Raw genomic sequence first — 20398 nt, forward strand, 5'->3', positions numbered from 1 at the left:
TGCCCCCTAGAAAGCCTATGTGGGAAGAGGATTTTATTGTTGATATATTGAGTGAGGATGTCTGTAGGGAAAAAATGATTAAATGTAGAGATATTGTTGGCTATGAGAAAGAAATGAGAAAGACAAACTCATCTTTTAAAGGGTTGTATCTTGATGAAGAATATTGGGCCAGATTAGATAAGTGTGTAGATAATTTTGATGAGTTGGTGTCTCAAGTCCTAGAGGCAATCAAAAAGAAGATTGAATCGGAATATTCTGATGATGAATACATAGTGGAGGTTTTTGATGAAGAAGATCAATTTGAAGATGACCAACCCAAAAAAGATGTTCCTGAGATGTTTGCATGGGTAGAACAAAGACATAAGAAGCAAAAAATGGTAGAAATACTAGATAAGGCTTGGCAAAAGGCTCTCTAGATCTTGCCAAGGGGAGAAAATATTTTCATGATGTTAGAAGAAGATTCTTAACATCCCAAGCATCTGAAGATGAGAAGAGAACAAAAAGATTGCAATTAGGGGTAGATTATCTACACAAAAAGTGTGTACTCAAAAAATTCCTTTTTTAAAATAAAAATAAATTAATTAAAATTATAGATGAAGCCTGGAGATTCAAATGAAGTAATTTCTGGGTTGGTGCAAAAGTTGCAAGAGTATGACCCTGCCAATGAAACCCTTACTGCTGAAGAGGCTAGAGATCTAGTAACAAGAAGTGGAATGATTATATTCCTAGGATGGGATCTAAGCTCTTTTTTTCTGCTAGATCAAATAAGAAGACAAGAGAAATTAGTTTCTTTTGAGGATGAGAATCAATATGGGGAGATGATGGGATCATGGTTCAATGTGGATGCCCAAACAATGACCATTTGGAGTTTAGCTCCAGAGGATGATAAGCCCACTCTCATGGAAATCAAGGAGTCCCCTAGGGGAAATGTGATATTTTGGTATGTGCAATCTACTTCCAGTGACTAGATCTTGGGAATGTATCCTTTAGTAGCATTAATGGGTAAGCACAAGATGGACACTCTTTAGGCCTAGCTTGAAAAAACATATGAAAAATTTATTGGGACAAGGAGTTATGAAGAAGAAATGAAGAAAAATTTTGTCCTATAGTAAAATGTTATTAAGTTGTAGATGGAGGTGGCATCATTGAAGAAAGTTGTCAGACTTGTGACAAAAAATCATGACAAAAATATGCAAACAGAGGGCCAAACTTTTGAAATAGGGGAAACGTCAGACCATCTTATGGAAATTAATGTAGGAAAGCTAGAAGCAAGAAAAGAGGTAGAAATCAAAGCTATGAAAAATTTCTTAATTCATAAGATCAATGCATTGATGACAGTTTCACAAAATGCATATGGTGGATAAATTGCATTAGACGGAGTGGAATACAAATGAGCAGAGGCCATTGCTCTATTATCTCCATGATTCAACACATGAGGCCCCTGTATTCAATCCTTTGATAGTATAATTACTATACTCCCCCAGAAGAAGGATCTACCAAAGGCAACCCCTTGTAACTACAAGGAAAGAAATCCATAAAGTGAGAGATTTGAATGGTTTCTTTGGGGGGAAGATGCAGCTAGTCCAAAATGAGATGGAAATAATTGCTACTGAGACACCAAATTTTGTTCCTGCAATTTTGGATAGTGAGGGCAAAATAAAGGATTGGGTTGAGTGGTCATCATCTTTTAAAAATATTCTTGATCATCCTAGGTTCTTATCTTTTTGTAACAATGAGGTAGTGTAATGTCCCCACTTTAGCAATTAAATTAATTTCTTATAAAGTCATTAAAATAATAAAAAATTAAAAGGTGACTTTATATTTAATTAATTTAATTAATTAAATTAATTATTGCATTGCAAGGGAGGAGTTTCTAGAGAGTGCATTAATTATCGGAAGGGGGAAGCTTCTAGCACTTGCAATTAATTAATGTTTTAATTCCTTCTAGAAGGGTGAAGGAAAAGGATAAATAGGGGTGAGAGTCTCATTGTTGAGCATGGGATTTTTGTGAATGACATTTGATAAAAGCTTGGATGTGTGAGTCACATATCTTTCTTGGCAATAGAGGATGTTCATCCTCTCTTGTAACATTCTAGATGTCATTCTCTTGGGGTTTGGCCTTTGAAATACATTGCTTTGTACTTGATTTCATCATTTTGAGAATTAATATAATTTTATCATTGTTTCAATCTTTAGTTTGCATAAAAAATCTATTTTAGCAGTTGGTTTAGTTTTTGGGCATTTCTGAGCTATCCATTACAGTGGTATCAGAGCTTGCTTGCAAAGTGTTTCATGAAGTTATAACTGATAGGGTGCCCACTACAGTGGTATTAGAGCGGAAGTCCTACCATCCTGTGGAGGTATTATAGGGAATCTGGAATAGCCAGATAAAGGGAAAAGTGTTTAACAAAATGTATATTGGTCTAGATCAGGATGTGATGCTCAGATGATTACTAGATACATTAGAGAAGGGGCAACATATGCAACAAGAGAAGAATAGGAAAATGGATATGATGCAACAGGAGTAGAATAGGTGAATGGATATGATGTTGCAGCTTATGGCTAGACAGATGGGCATCAATATTGAAGATTTGTATGTTGCTCTAGTGCAGGAGGTAGTTGCTTCCTTAGGAGGGATTGAGACACATATAGAACCACCTAGCTATGATGTTGGTGAGAGTCAAGAGTCCACAAATGAAGCTTTGTCAGGGGATGATGATGCAACAATAGTGGAATTAGGAGAATGCAAGGATACAGTCATATTAACAGCCACTTCTGTGTTAGTTGAACCATCCAACGAGGAGTTTAGCAATATGCATGCAGTTGTATATGTGTGCTCTGATGATAGTGCACTTTTTATTTCTAATGAGGTGAGTGATATAGTGACAGAGTCATATTATACTATCAATCAACAAAGTGTTGATGTTCACTTCAAGGATAGTACTATGTTCAACATGGATGCAACATTGTCTAATGACAATCTGATGTTTGAAGTTGTTGATCATTCACCTGAGTGGAGTTGGGATCAGTTTTCACCATCTACAAAGATTCAATTTTGTGTTGTAGTAGTTGGGAAGAAGAGATTTCATAGATCTTCTATGGAGCCGCTTTCTGGTGACATTTGAACTTCTACTTCATCAACACAAGTTTTGGGTGCTAGGTTGTAGGACATGTGGTTGGTCCTAATGATGATGGTTTGCAGTTGGTTTAATGTCCATATGGATATCACATATTACTTTAATTGGGATCTAGGTGGAGGTTGGAGTTCATTGTGTTGCTTAATTTCTTGGGGAAAAGCAATTTCAAAGAGGGTAGACTGTAATGTCCCCACTTTAGTAAAATTAATTTCTTATAAAGTGATTAAATAAATTAAAAATTCAAAGGTGACTTTATATTTAATTATTTTAATTAATTATTGTATTACAAGGGAGAAGCTTCTAGAATGTGTATTAATTATTGGAAAGGTGGAAGCCTCTAGTGAATTGATTTTCTAGAAGCACAATTAATTATTATATTGCAGGAGTTTCTAGAGAGTGCATTAATTATTGGAAGGGGGAAGCTTCTAGAACTTGCAATTAATTAATGTTTTAGTTCCTTCTAGAAGGGTGAAGGAAAAGGATAAATAGGGGTGAGAGTCTCATTGTTGAGCATGGTATTTTTATGAATGACATTTGATAAAAGCTTGGATGTGTGAGTCACATATCTTTCTTGGCAATAGAGGACGTTCATCCTCTCTTGTAACATTCTAGACATCATTCCCTTGGGGTTTAGCCTTTCGAATACATTGCTTTGTATTTGATTTCATCATTTTAAAAATTAATATAATTTCAGCATTGGTTTAATCTTTAGTTTGCATAAAAGATCTATTTCGGCAGTTGGTTCAATTTTTGGAAATTCCTGAGCTAACCATTATAGTGGTATTAGAGCTTGCTTGCAAAGTGTTTCATGAAGTTATAACTGGTAGGGTGCCCATTAAAAGTAGGTGCTAATGTTGTTTATGATATGGTGGATATGCTCTATAGGCTAGAGGTAGAGATGTCTAAGGTGGCTACTAAGGTCAAAGCTATAATTGATGTCAAGTGGACCAAATGCCTAGAAGAGCTGGATAAAATCAGAGATGTCACTTGGCCTAATATACATATAGATATCACCATATGGGAGCTAATCATAGCTATCAAGGCATTTCCAACCAATGATAGTGACTAGATGTAGTTCAGAAAAGAAAAAGGCAAAGAAAAAGCATGGATGGTGACAAGAGCTAAATACAAATTGAATTTTTTGAGGAGATATTTGCTGAGAAGTGCCACCTATCTATTTTGTAACTGCATCTTAATATTGAGGCCAAGTACGAAGAATATTTTGTTTGTAACAGAATAGGAATGTTTTTGTATTTGTTTTTTATTAATATTTTGACAAGTGTCCTCCCATATGAAGCATGTTGCAATCCTTTCTATAAAAGGATTCCCAAGATGTGGAGTAAAGGTTTGATTTTCTTGTAATTTTGAGAATTATGCTATTGTTGTCAGTCCATTAAGTCTCTTGTAAACTTTATGATGTATTCTCCTGTAGGATTGAGAATATAAGTGAATATTGAAGGATCTACTATTTTTATTTTGAAGGTTTCTATAGTTTTACAAGCATTTTTGCAATTTTCAATGAAAATTGATGCAAAGGAGGAAGTTCTGCCATATTTTTGTCTTTGAATTCTATCTCCATTGTTGTGTACTGGTTATCCTAGGATTGTGTAAGAAAGTTTTATGTGATTTAATGTAACTAGGATAGGTTGTATATTAATTTTTTGTTTCTTTTAATTCAAGGAATTAAGTAAATGCTCCAATAAATTGATAGGGTTTCTAGTTATATAGCAGAGCTATTCATAAGAATGGGTTTAGGGACAATTGTTGATAAGATTAATTGTAATACAATTAATTAGTTCAAAATGTTTTGTTGGGTAGACTCTAAATCCCAATGGATAGGACATTGATCATACATTCAATTACATTTTGAAGAAGACATAGGGTTGCAATAGTCATAAACATAAAATCAAATCAATTTTACTTTACTGTATGAATAATTAAATTGTTGGTCAGCACTTATTTGCAGTAATCTCTTGATTGTCATTATTAGCTACTATTGTCAAGGATTAATTAACAAATATAGAAGATATATGATCATTTTTTTCCTTAAAGGGATAGATCTAGGAAAGAGAAGTATTAGTTGAAAGAATTGTGAGAAAATTGCCAAATAATCAATTATATAACCATTGTATCCCTAAGGTGAACCTGCCTAAGCTTTGCAGAGTTTGAAGAGTCAAGAATCTTGGTGATTCTATTGAAGTTGGAACTAGATCTGAAGTTTTCTCAATTAAACATAAGAAGTAGCTAAATCCTTAGAGTAAGATAAATCATCTGAATACTGGTATTAGGCTTTTTCTGCCTAGTAGTCTAAAAAACACCAACAAAATGGTGAATTTGCTAGGGATTCCATAAAAGTAAAGAACTTTGAAGTTCTATGATCTTTGTGTGCATCCCATATATGTTTGGGTATTGGTTGTTGTTGAGTGACAAACCTTGAGAATTTGAAGCAATAGCTGAAACCACGAGAGTTGTGACATAAAGTGAGGTTGTAAATGTTGATCTTAGATTGGTTTTGACAAGTGAGTGTTTATACACTTAAGTCATTTACTTAGTTCATGTCGAACAAGTAGTATATGTCAAGCACAACATGTATAAGATAAAGTATACCAAGTCCATAGTGAGTGCCAAGTCACTCATGTGCTAAGCAAATAGTGTATGCCAAGTGATTTAGGAGCCGAGTAAGTAGTGCATGCTAAGTCATAGTATAGAAATTAGTATATGCTAAGCATTAGAGACTTTAGATGTTGAGTAACACAATTTTTTCATAGTTTTTTGTATTGGCACAAACTACTATGTAAACAATTTTTGAGCCAACTTACAAATTGAGTTATGATGTTTTGGTAATAAGGATGAATCTCAAGTTGGAATCCCTATGAATTACATGCATCCAATCAAGTAAAGGGAAGGTTTAAGAAACAAAATGGATGAATCACAACCATTGATTCATACCTAACCCTAAGTCACCTAGGCCTTCTTAAGGAAGATAAATCCTAAACTTTCTATGAGCATGAAAGGGAATGAATGAATGATCAAGGAGAGTTTTGCATGCACAAACTAGGATATTCATGGTGACCAAGGTATAATGATCTGAAATTACATTGCAAAATTAGCCAAAGGAGAAAAAAGGAAGTAAATAGTGAGCAATAGAGAGACATCTGATCAAGAAGGATCGAGAATATATCAATTTAGAGGTGATCTGTCATCAGGCTACAAAGTGCTAACCACATGATCAATGTTGAGACATTCTAATAGGTGAATCAGTTAAATCTCCTAACAGAGAAGTCCTAATAGACTGTATTGAAATCCTCTAACAAGGTGCTTACTTTATTGTGAGTTGAAGTCCTTTAACAAGGCACACTTTTAATAGGGTGTTTAAATCCTTTAATAGGATAAGACCTAATAGTCTTTGTAAGCCTTTAACAGGGTAGACATTTCATAGGGTAGATCATTTTTCATGATCAAACATTGTAACCTTCATTGGATACACTTTATTACTACAATAGTGGATATTTGTGGGTGTCATCCCCACCCCAACTTTACCTTCTCATTGAAGGGTTTTTGGGTAATCATATTTGGTGTCATATATGTGTGAATGCTTACTTGTTTACATGATTTAGATGTACATGTTTTACATGGTTTTTCAATATACTTATTGAATGTATGAGATGGCTGTGTGGTGAATGTTTTATGGGTCAAATTTTAAAGCACTGATTCACCCACTGCCCCCTCCCCCTCTCAGAAGTTTACCTTTCCTATTATAATTCCAACAGTAAAAGTGCTTTATCGATTGCATAGAGTAGCTTTCTAAGAAGTATACATTATGGAAAATTAGGGTTGGGTCCTCTTTTGTCTCATCTCTTCCAAAGTAAGGTTTGCCTCATAAATGGTTCCTTGTCTTTTAGCTAAACAAAGATATTTCCCCTAGTGGGTGGCAACTCGGTCTTAAATTTTGATACTAGTGCTTATATTTGAAAAGGTGAAAGATGGTTGAAAATAGGAAGAATAGGAGAGTTTATGTGAAAGAGAACCTAGAAATTCCCTTGTATAATGAGTTACCAAAGGGTGTTACAAAAAATTGGCTTAAGAAAAAAGGTGAATCTGGTCATACTTGGAAACCTAGAGATAGCCCATCATACCCCCCCTAGTTGAGAAACAATTTTCATCTCATAGTTCTAAATCAGAAACCACCAGAATTTTAGGTAATGTTTTCACAATGCCTTATCATGAAGCTAGGTTTTATGAGGATAAAATGGTGTCATCTATAGGAGATACTATTTTCAGAACCAAGGTTATAGGAGAGATGAATCAACATCTCAGACCTAGGAGTATGCAATCAAATAGACAAAATCTTGAGCAAGTTTCTTATATAGAGAGAAACCTAATAGATTTGGATGACCTTGTTGAATTTGAAGCAACTATAACAGATCATGATGATTTATTTTTTGAGGTTGAGGTCCTTAGAAGGAGATTTTTTGATGAAGAAGCTAGACACATTCCTCTAAAAAAGCTGAAAGAGTAGATAACAATGAACACTCTTATTGAAAGAGATTTCTTGCTCCAAGGAATGGTTGCTCTTGAAGAAAAAAATAAAAGGTTAGAAGAAAGATCCTTCCAAATACATGTAGATGTATTTGGAGATGTTGAAACTTTAAGGTCTAAGGTCTAGGAGCAATAAAATCTTCTAAAGGAAAGGGAGGAACCCATTATAGCTCAAATTAAGTCCTACAAGCCTATTTAGCCAAAAATCATAGATCTTACTATTAAACCAATTGATAAGGGTAAACAAAAGGTTGTAGGAATCCATATCAATGAACTTCAAGCTACGCCTAACAAGCCTCCCAATATTTCTATATCCATGTCTAAACTTGTTCTAGAATTAGAATAGGCTAGGAAGGAGAAGGAAGATCTAGCCAAAGAACTTGAGAAAGTGGAAAATGAAGCACAAGTAGCTGAAACTAGAAGGAAAATTTAGTTCATAAAATCCAATTCTACTTTGACTTCATGGCCGAATATGTCCACCCTAGTTACAACCTCTATTCCCACTAGTGGACCAAAAATTCCAAGCCAAAGTATATCTCAATCAGCTCCTACATTGTCTTCTACTACTGGTATGCAGATCCCTATTGTCCAACAAACCCAACAACTTCAGATCCCTACCCAAAACCAAGTAGTAGTAGCAAGCATGTCAAATGTTGTTGGTTTTCAAAAGAAACCTATATACATGGAAAATTATAGAAAAATTTCATTCTTAGGTATTCTTGGTTTCCCACATCCAATATCTTTTAACCTTAGAGATAAAGTCATCAAATTATTAGGTAATAATGTTGTCACTGGTGAAGAACATTTGAGAAAGTTTATTGACATGCTAAATGACTATGAGGTTGAGCACGAGGATGTGGCTATAAAGCTATTTGTGCACTCTTTGATAGAGGATGCAAGGGATTGCTTCAAAAGGTTTCCTAATGATAGTGTGAGTTCTTGGAATGAATTGGAAAATTTGTTTAAAGAACAATATGGGGAAAATACTAATGTTGGGTTCATGGTGAATGATTTTAATAACATCAAGAAGAACTCAAATGAATCCACATTTGATTTTAATGTGAGATTTAAAAAGGGGATGTATATGTTATTTCAAGTGATGGCTCTAGGAGAGGATGTATGTCTTACCACATATTTCAATGCTTTTGACTATAAAATGGCCTACAACCTCCAGGATAAAAGTCCAAGGACATTAAGAGATGCTTATAAGATAGAAATAAATATAGAAAATAACATGAAAGCCTCTAGTAAGTTAGGGAAAAGAGATGATCCCAAACTATTCAATCCAAAAAAATAATAAGAAGGAAGTTGAGAAAACTCCTGTAGGCAAGAAACTTGAAGAAGCCACAATAGGTCAAGTTTTAAGTCTCCTCAAAAACATGAATCCTCAAGATTTTATTGCAAACAAGTCTAGTACTAGTGAGAAGGTAGCTTTTAACAAAAGTAATTATAATAGGAAGCCAAAGATGTATAATTACCCATATACAACTCAATGGAAGGATGGAAAGCCTATTCCTATCCTTATTGAAGGTCATAAGGATAAGGATACACCAGATCCTTTGTAGAGAAATTTAGTCAACATGACTAATGATGTGCCATTGTGCATTGTATGTCATGACCCCCATTCTCCTGACCACTATGCATTAGCTCAATCCCTTGTTGCAAATTAGAAAACACAAGGTCAAGATGAAGGAGAAGAAGAAAAGGAGCATAAAGATATAGGCTATAACATGATAAATTTATGAAACAATGGTGAGGAGTCTGATTTGAAGTACCCTAAGAATGATGTTGTAAGTTAGAGAAATTTCTACTAGTCTCATCATTAGCAAGTATTGTCAAATGAAGAGGGTTGTGATGAGGATAGAGTATGTGTTGTGTCTTCAAGTGTGGACTATATAAGTCTAAGACAACCGTCTAGAGAGGAGATTGACAAGATTACTACATAAATGATATCACAAGTGCATGGCACCTACAATATTAGAAACAAAAATATCAACACTGACACTCGCAAACCATCTGACATATTCATAAAGGATATTACTCATAAGGTGATAGATGATAGTTAGAAGGAAGATAAAAGAAACAAGAAATGGGAGCCTAAGAAGAAAGTGCAATTCCAAGTGGTTGACACAGCTAAGGCTATTGCACAAAATAAAAGTCAGAGCCTAATATTCCAAAGCAAGTGATAGTACCTATTGTCCAAGAAGCTTTGGCTCCAAGTATTTCTATAAAACCTACTATATGTGATTCACTTAATATGATTGCTATGTTGTCTCAAATAATTGTGAAAATTCCTTTATCAGAACTTTTTAGAATTAAATCACATGAGAGTAATGCTTTATCTTGGCTAGGAGGAATAAGTAATGATAATTCTATTAAGCCAAAAGCTCTATAAAAAATCCCAATTATAGAGGAGGATAATGAAGTGATGTCCCAAATAACCCAAATGTATTTAGATAATTCATCTGTGGCTTACTTATAGGATATAGATCCTTTTTTCCTTAGTCTAGTTATAAAAGGCAGAACCCTAAAGAATTGTATGATATAGATCCTTTTTTCCTTAGTTTAGTTAGCAATGGATGCTAGAGAAGTGCCTATCATAGGTACAATAAATGCATTGCCTTTTAAGTTAGTGGCCTATCCTGATGTTGAATTGACTATGGTTTTCCTTGTGGTAGACATCCCTCCTCATTATGGAATGTTATTGTCTAGAAAATAGAGTGTTGCAATGGGAGGTAGTATACAATGTGATTTATCATATGCTACTTTCCATATAGCATATAAGGTTGTTAAAGTTGATAGAGAGCTAGGGTTCAATCATATTTTTGAGGAGAGTATTGACAAAGATTCCACTCGCTTCTTAGATATTGATGTCAGCGCATTCAGAGCAGAGTTGATCATTTAGGAGGATGAGAAGTTGCCCCCATTAATTACGCAAGAGGTAACATGTTGCATGGATTCACAAATTTTGTGGACCATGTATTTTGATGGAGCAAGTTCTAAGGATGGTTCAAGAGTTGGGGTAGTGTTAATATCCCCAGAGAAAAATAAATTTAGGTATTCATTCACTTTGAATTTCTCATGCACAAATAACATAGCAGAATATGAGGCACTCTTGCTAGGCTTGAGAGTTGCAACCACCCTTGGAATAAAGATGTTGCATGTTATTGATGATTCTGAATTGATTATTTCTCAAATAAGAGAAACTTATGCATCCAAGAATAGAAGAATGAAACAATACAAAAATACTATATGGGACCAAATAGAACTATTTGATGCTTTTGGCATCTCTTGGATGGATATGAGTAATAATAAGATGGTAGATCTGTTAGCCAATGTAGCTATTAAACCTATAGATATATCTTTTTCTAGTATATCATAGATTGAAGTGCAAAATAGGCCACCAGTTCTTGATAATGTCCATAATTGGAAAGTCTTTGAGGATGATAAAGATATCATAATTTTTTTGAAATGTAGAGGCCATTTTCATGGATAAGAAGTTGATTGTGTAGCCTATGTTGAGAATGTTGATGGTAAAGACACTATGTTTGGACAAGAGGTTGTGCAACTAAAAAAAAAAAAAAATCCCAAAGGGTTTAGTAGTTCTAGAGACTATTTTTGACAGTCAAGCCAGATCCAAAGTGGGCAATAAAGAATCTAATGCCAATGATCTAGAAGAGATAAACTTAGGCACTAATGAAATACCTAAAAAGGTTTATATTGGAAAGAAATTAGCTGCTAAGATTAGGCAAGAATTGATTGGTCTATTGAGAAAATATAGACACGTATTTTCTTGGCACTATGATGACTAGAAAGCATATAGAGAGGACCTATTTTAGCATGAAGTGCCATTGAAAGAGGGAGCAAGGCCTTTTAGACAAAAGTAAAGGCCAATAAATCCCACTCTAGCACCCAAGATGCAAGAAGAACTAGTAAGGCTAAGAGATTTCAACATTATCAAGCCTATAAATCATTCATCTTGGGTATCAAATCTAGTCCCTGTTAGAAAGGAAAATGGAGATATAAGACTGTGTGTAGATTTTAGGAATCTAAATATATCTTCATTAAAGGACAATTATGGCTTTCCTAATATGGAAGCAATGCTACAGAGAGTTACTAGAATAGAACTTATGTCCATGATGGATGGATGGATCAACCTCTAAACACACTTAGAGAACCTTGGAGACTCTTCAGTACAAGGTGTCTGTGAATGTTGGAGGCTCTCCGTGGCCAAAACAAGGGTGTCACTAGGGTTCACTGCCCATCCAAAGATAATGGCATTGATGATTCGATGCCAAGATCAGTGATTTCCAAGTTGCACAGTGATGCACCAATGAACTGAGGCACACTTCATGTGTTGGCATCAAGTGAGATCGTTGTTTCGAATCCAAATGAAATGTGATCACTTTGATATGAGATAGGCTATTGCAGACTTTGGCATGATCATCCTATAGCATTTAACATTTTATTGATAGCCCCCATGAGCTCTGAGTTATGATCCTCAAAAGATCGACCTCCGAATGCACTTAGAGCACCTTGGAAACTCTTTGGTATGGGGTGGTTGCGAATGTTAGAGGCTCTCCATAGCTTAAAAAAGGGTGTCACTAAGGTTTACCTACCCATCCAAAGCTAAGGGCACTAAAGATTTGATGCTAAGATCAATGGTTTCAAAGTTATGTAGTGATGCACCTATGAACTAAGGCACACTACAAGTTTTGGCATCAAGCGAGATCATTGTGACAAATCTAAACAGAATGTGATCTCTCTAAAATGAGATGATTTATTATAGCTCTCGACATGATTGTCCTATAGAATTTGACATTTCACCAGTAGCCTCCACAAGCTCTAAGTCATGACCCTTGAAAGATTGACCTCCAAATGCACTTAGAGCACCTTGGAGACTCTTTGGAATGTGGTGGTCATAAACATTGGAGGTTGTCCATGGCTAGAACAAGGGTGTCACTAGGGTTTACCCGCCCATCCTATGCTAATGGTGTTGATGATTTAATGCCAACATCAATGGTTTCAATGTTACACAATGATGCACCTATGAATTGAGGCACATTGCAAGTTTTGGCATTGAATGAGCTTGTTGTACTGAAGCCAAATAGAATGAGGTTATTGTAGACATCAACATGACCATCCTGTAGTGCTCAATGTTTCACTGATAGCCCCAACGAGATGAGTTACAATATTTAGAAGATTGACCTCCAAACACAATTAGAGCACCTTGGAGACACTTCAGTACGTGGTGGCCACGAATTTTGGAGGCTCTCCAAAATTGAAAAAAGGGTGTCACTAGGGTTAGTATTAAGTAAAAGCATTATTTTTTAGCTCCCTCCACATTAATTACATTAAATCAAAAAGTTTAAATTGACAATATCTTAAGTGTTTCATCATTATTACATCAATACACAACTACCAAAATTTGAATAGTTTTTTCTTCATTTTCCTCCTTATTTAGTTTTTATCTTCATGCATGGTTACTCTTCATGATGTACCTACATTCCAATATCATAACAAATATTAGTAAATAATCAAATTAAACAAGATAATCATTGGTTCACTGAATCGCTATGAACAAAAGAACATAAGAAGTAAGTATACCTAGTCAAGGAAGGGCCGTCTCTCTGTTTTAGGATCTCCAATAGGGCTTTATGATCAACATTAGTAATTTAGTAAAAAAAAAAAAAACTTTAATTCTTCCTTGATGCTTCAACAAATTCACATTTTTTTCTATAATAAGATGTGAATATATAAGAATTGTTTTGTGCTTTTGATAGTCTCTGAATGCAAGAATTTCATTCCTTTTAAGCATGTATATATGTAGCCATGTTCCAACAAAAAAAACTAAACTAGTAGGATATGTGAATCCATAATCATTTGTGATTAGTTGCAAAAGATTTTTCTTACCTCTTGCACAATGTGCTAACCAATATTCTGATTTCTCATCACTCCCCTATGGTGCAACCAATGCAAAAACATGTCTTGGCTAAAGAAGATTTGATAGATTGTTATGCTCAACTGAAATTTCCATGTCATCATTTCTAATAGAGGGTATGATAGACAATGGAGTAAGATAATGGAGCCCATGCATCCACCCACTCACTCAACTCATTGTGATCCCAATCACACTAAAAATAACTAGGACAAAAGCAAGCTAGTTGTCATGTCCAAATGGTCCATGTACTAGCATCAAAGCTCCTGAGTGAATGCATTTTTTATGAGTCTCTAATAGTAGCACAATTTGATCTATCACCTATGGACCCTTCCTCAACCAACCAAAAGAACCCGCATATTTCTAAATCAAGGTTCCCCTCACTAGTAGATTTGTCCTCATTTTAAGATGAAAAATGGTCAAATTTTATATCCATGTTGGCCGAATGATCTACAAATTGTTTTATCACTATTTTCCTTTATAAAAACTTTGACCAAGTCTTGTGAGGATCAGAATTTCAATGCACAATTTGGTTGAAAATGGCCTCCCTTGTTTATGAGAACCAAACCTAGGATGCCAAACCCATGATGACATCCTAGTTGATGCATTGGTCGAAAGTTCAACCAAGTTTGGTCGAAATCTCAACCAATACTAACCCTTGATTGACTAGGATGCCAAACCCATGATGACATCCCAGTTGACGTATTGGTCAAAAGTTTGACAAAATATGGTTAAATTTTTAACCAATGCTTCCCAACACTGGTCAAACTTTTGACCAATATGTTTTGTTTTAAAAACAATTACCCCAAAGATAAATATCCAAAGTAATCACCGATGATAGCCTAGTCCGTGATCAGTTTGGATTTTTATCTTTAGGTCATTTGTGCATCTACCAACACCTTGAGATGAGATTTCAAAGACCTATATTGATGGAACTTATAGAGAGATGAGATTCTAGTATGACATCATCCCATCTCTTAATTGGGAGATGTTGGGAGTTGGCCATTAAATTAGTAAACATCTATCATATACTATATATTATTATGTGTGGGGAACAAGTTATGATAGATAAACCATTGATAGATGACATTTATGAGTCATGCATCTATAAGGTTATGGTAGGTTAGTGGATAATAAAGGATATCTCTACTTGTGGTTTCTTGAGTAAGGATGGTGTCAGATTCTATTGATGTGGTAAATTTTGATGACCACAGTAGCACCACAAGTGGCTATAGATGGATGAGGTTCCCATCTATTAGGGTGTCACATTCCCTCCATCTAGATCATGGAGAGAGAGAAAATACATGTTGGGGTCATATCATGTTGACCCCCCTATACCATGAGTAGGCATGTGAGTTAACCTTATCCTATTGATGCTTAGTTCCCTCACAAGGACCTAGGAACTTAGTAGTGTGTGCCATGTGTATATTAACATTTCACATTACCCTATGATTCATCATCAAGAAGATAACATAGTTTGAACTAAAACATTAATGCAAAAAAATATATATGATTTTATCTACACTTTCTATGAATACCATTCATACATGTTTAGAATTAAGATTGGACATTGAATGAGTAGAATATGTCAAAGTTAAACTAGAACAAACATGATTGAATCCACACACAAAATAGAGGGTACCCACCATGCTTGATATCATATTCATAAAATGATTGAAGCTCCTATGACACAAGGCCTCCACTAAATGATTAAAGCACCAAGATTAAGCTAGGCCAATGCATTTGTATAATTACAGATTACTTCTAGGAAAAGTTGTTTTTCAATGTTAGAAAAAGTGCTAATTGTTTCATTTTTTACATCATATGTTTTAGACAACGCGTCACCATTTTGTTCTAGACAATTTTCCAACAAGCTCACATTGAATAAAACCCAATAAGGCTTTCATAGTGCAAACACCGTAAATAGAATTTTATTAAACAATATTCCTTGCTACTCTAAGAAACTAACACCTTTGATGAAAAAAATGATTGAATCTACACAGAAAATAGAGGGCACCCACCACACTTAATATCATATTCATAAAATGATCGAAGCTCCTAGTAACACAAGGCCTCCACTAATGATTAATGATTAAGACACCAAGATTAAGTTGGCCCATGCATTCATCTAATTACATATGGCTTCTAGGAAAATTTATTTTGAGTGTATTATAATTGCTAATCGATTTATTTTCAATATTATAAGTTTTAGATATGCATCACCATTGTATTCTAAACAACTTACCACCAAGCTTACACTGAATAAAACCCAATATGGATTTCATAGTGCAAAGACCCCAAATACAATAATATTAAAAATATTCCTTACTACTATAAGAATTCAATTTATTATTTATGTTCACATGCAGACAAAATGCAATCCATTAGCTGAAACTTTGAAGGTAATGCTTCTCTTGAGTTCACAATTTCCATTTGAGAAAACTAGTTTAGGAAGACACCATAGACACCATAGGTTAGACATTGGAGATCTACTATTAGATTCATACAAGCCATTGTACATTCCTCAATCTCAAATATCGCATACTAAAAATTTGGAACAGTGAAGACACAGAGACTGCCAAGATTGCAAATTTCAAAAGAAACTACCCATTTTATCACCACTTTGAAAGGGGATAATCAATTATTTTATATGAACATGAATTGGAAAAATAGAAAAATATAAAAATTAAATACAAAAAAAAAGATGACGTGGTACAAACTTTTAACCAATAATGAAGTTAAATGTTAAGAACATGTAAACATTGAAAAATCTTCAATATCATAAACATCCCAATAATATTTTACTTTGTAATGGAACCTATGAAAGAAGAGGAATCATACCTTACAAGAGTAAATCCTACCTATGGATACACTATATGATTCCTAAAGATATTGCAAAATTTCAAGAATTTTAGTAGCCTTGTTGCATTGACATCAACTTGCGTAATGTGCAAATCAGTATAAATAAGTACCCAAGCCATTTCAACTGCATTCAACATCTATAACCTTGTCAATGTTTTGGATTCCCTAAAAATAAAAGAATAAATAGTAAATGTACTCCCTTATCCATCTAATATTGATAACTATTGCAATGAGAACCATAACCCCCAACAGAATGTCCAGAACTTGGTACATATCCTCCAGTTGGAGCCAAGTGATCAACACTTGGACCATAACCTCTAGCAACACCAAAATGACTAGTACTTGGGCCATAACCTTCAGTTGGCCTAGAATGTACAACACTTGGACCATAACCTCCACAAGTACCTCCACTTGGACCATAACCTCTAGTGGAATGACCACCATGCCCAATATTTTTCTATGGGGAAGTGTACATAGAGTATGTTTTAATGTATGCCATCTCATCATCAAAAGCTTCTACCTCCTCCCCTATATCATCATTCTCATGGTCCTACCAATACACAACTTAACTAAGAACATTTGAAACTTGATATTAAGAACTACTATTATTTCAAGATTACATGGAAAAATGAAAATCAATCATTACCTCATGTCGATGTCCAAAAAATAAGAAGGCACTTAGTACTTACCAGTTTATCTAAAACAAAACTTATAAAAGTTGAACTAGACTTACACTAAGTGACATATCATTGCTAGACAAGTTGTCAAGGTCAGCCAAAAATGAATTTGCAAGAGTGTCTTGTAAGATGGACAATCTGAACTTAGATAACATTTTAATCAATAGAATATAGTTTACATGAAAGAAAAAATAAAATACATAACAAGCCATATGAGGAGCAATAATAGAATTCAGATATCTCATACCAAAATATATTGTGCCCTTTAATTACAATAACCCATTGTATCTACCTTGACCATTAATAACCCATTGTATCTACTTATATATCTTATCACAAAATGTATATTTGGTTGAATATTAAATGGATGCATTGAGGACCCAATCAACTACCACTATAACCAAACAATCTTCCAAATCTGAATCCAACTCAACATACAACTTCAGATTCAGTTTTGTTAGATTGTTTCCTATAGAGTTAAACTAAGGTTTTATTAAATATGGATATAGTGGATACCACTCTTTATCAAAGATGGTGATGCTAATAATGGATGAATTGGAGGCAATCACTAACCTCAAGGTTTAGTTCTCTATAGTGTGGTAAATAAGGTCCCTAACTCTTGGTTGTTTGTATTGTTTCAACTTTCTCATTCTCATTGTTATTTTGTGGTGATAAAAACCTCTACCTCTCCTACAACCATATTGTCCTTTTCTCATTTTGTAATGGGTGAGGAGACCATATTGACTTAATGTCCATTATTTTTGACAACGTTGCACCAATACTTGTGACTTTAAAGTTTTTAGTACAATTATGATTACCCAAAATTGACATTTGATATCTTTCAACTTAATTTTTATTAAAAGAATATAAATATGTTAAATATGATGCATCTAAACTATTGATCACCACTCTAACTCATAGGCCTTATCTTTCACATGAAATTAAGTCTATCTTTGATACCTTCCCTAATTTACATAGGAATACAAAAGTTCATTCCAAATATCAGCTTCACCTAGGTTGCACCAATGGTTGCAGTTTCCATTTCAACTACTACCACCATATTTAGAGTGATGTGAATCCTTGTGTAGTTGGTACATTCCTATTATATCCAAAAAAACAAGAGGAAAACTTGTGATGTTCACAACTTGCTTTAGTATTGGCACCTGAAATGGTAATGGAGGATTGTATGTAGATGTGCTCTACAAAGGCTCTGTATCTTGCTCACACCTATATCAAAATCATGGCAATTATGCTAACTAGAGTTCAAATGAACATGTTCAGATTGAAATTGATCATGAAAAACATTTTAGGGCTTGATTGTGTGAATTATTTCTACCAATACTATGAATCATACTTTATGATCTTCTCTTTGTCTACTGTTATACTTTCTTTATTCTAATGATGGATAATGGTGTATGAAAAACAACATTCATGGAAAGAAGTTTCATGCAATCAAATTATGATATAAATTTTTTCATAAATAAATAATAACTCTAAACAATGTAATGTGATTTACTATAGTGCATGATCATGAGAATTTAAAACTTCTTGAGTAAAATTAGAAATAAATATCTTATAAGATGACCAACCTTGAATGGTGAGGTGCCATGGTGCTAAAAAATACCATTGATTTCTTGAAATCTACTTGTGAATTTTCCCAATTTGCCCAAATATTTAGGGATTTTATGTAAGCAACCATTTGGTCTATACTTCTGTATGTTGTACTGCCTTCCATGACTATGTCCCATATATTTATACACAATTAAACCTTGTATCATATCTCTATTTTTCATGAAATATTCATTCAAATTTTTCCATATGGCTGGAAAAGATTTTAGTTAGATTAATCATTTTCTTCTCTCTTTTGTTCATCTTGATGGTGGATTGTAGAATGTGAAAATGGAAATATTGATAGAAAGATTCATAGAATCTAATCAACAAATATTCAAACTAATATTGTGGTGATAGATCATAGAATATAAACCAAAGTATTAATAATTTTTTTAATATATCATATAATCTTATGTTGTTTTACTATTTCCACCACTATGATCTCACTAATGTGATGACTCAAAAACCAGGAAATCTACCTTCTTCCAATACTCTCCATTAGTTTGTATAGAATCCAAATGAATAATATTAGTCCCCTGTTCATTGTTCTCCAGATCAACCAATAATGGAGCCAGAACAGTTTAACTAAAGCATTATAATCCTACAAACAACCAATTAAATATTTATAACTTAGATACATCCTTGCAAAATAAAATAAAAAATATTGAAGTGAATACATTGTACAACTTACCAAAGATTTGAATGTTGCAAGAAGAGAACCATAGATTTCTTATTGCTTGGAATTCCTGCCTAAAGTAGACAGACCATGGACTCAAATTGACCTCTTCTTATGGAGTCCCCAACAAACATCAATCTCTTCCCTCTCAAATTCTTTAAGATATCCTTACTATTGAACCTGATACCGGATTTTAAATATAATATCTATGATTAATAGTTGTAGATGTTCATAAATTGACATATTTCAGTCAATATTTCTTGGTGCACTTCCAATGTTTTGGGTCTACACTGTATATCTCTCTTAAGGCTACTTGGATTAATTTTAGGTAAATGGACCTTGGGTATACAAATATCAATGAAAATGAATTGTTCATCATTATCTAAATGAATTATTTTCAAAGTTCCAAATATTTATGATAGAGTTCATTATTTTGGAAGATTCATTGTAAAAAATCTAAATTAGATTTTGTATACCTATTTTATTTATCAGCATTGGCCTTACAATAAAATTGTCAATATGAAATTTTATCTATCAAAAAAACCATTTACTTGTCATTGATCAGAAGAGAAGCATTTAATGAATTGGCCTAAACTATTGAAAGTAAACTGGATTTATGATAGTCACATTCAAATAGATATACTACTTCAAGTTATTCATCATTAGCAAGCAACTAAATAGAAGCTATCCATTAAGAATAAATCAAATACAAAAGAGTTCATTATTTTTGAAGATTCAATGATCAAAAGTTCATTAAATTAGTTATCTACTTTAAAGTACCTTATCAATAAGGATAATGGATTCAATTACATTGAATGGGTTCAACAACCAAAAAATAATTAAAACCTATTTTCACATAATCAAAAAAAGTAATAATCAAGGTGTATTCAATTTACGTTCAATACCTAGTGTCACTGAGCAATAGAAATCAAACATGGATAAGATAGAGTAGATTGTT

The 20398-nt window shown here is 33.8% G+C and overlaps 1 pseudogene; it reads right to left on the bottom strand.

Moving 5' to 3' along the window:
• Positions 1 to 20398, bottom strand: part of LOC149577973 (protein trichome birefringence-like 36) — a 55565-nt pseudogene that overhangs the window by 16882 nt on the left and 18285 nt on the right.

This window comes from Cupressus sempervirens, chromosome 1 (genome assembly GCF_028749045.1).
Source record: "Cupressus sempervirens isolate cs-2001-9-10 chromosome 1, ASM2874904v1, whole genome shotgun sequence".
Lineage (NCBI taxonomy): Eukaryota > Viridiplantae > Streptophyta > Pinopsida > Cupressales > Cupressaceae > Cupressus > Cupressus sempervirens.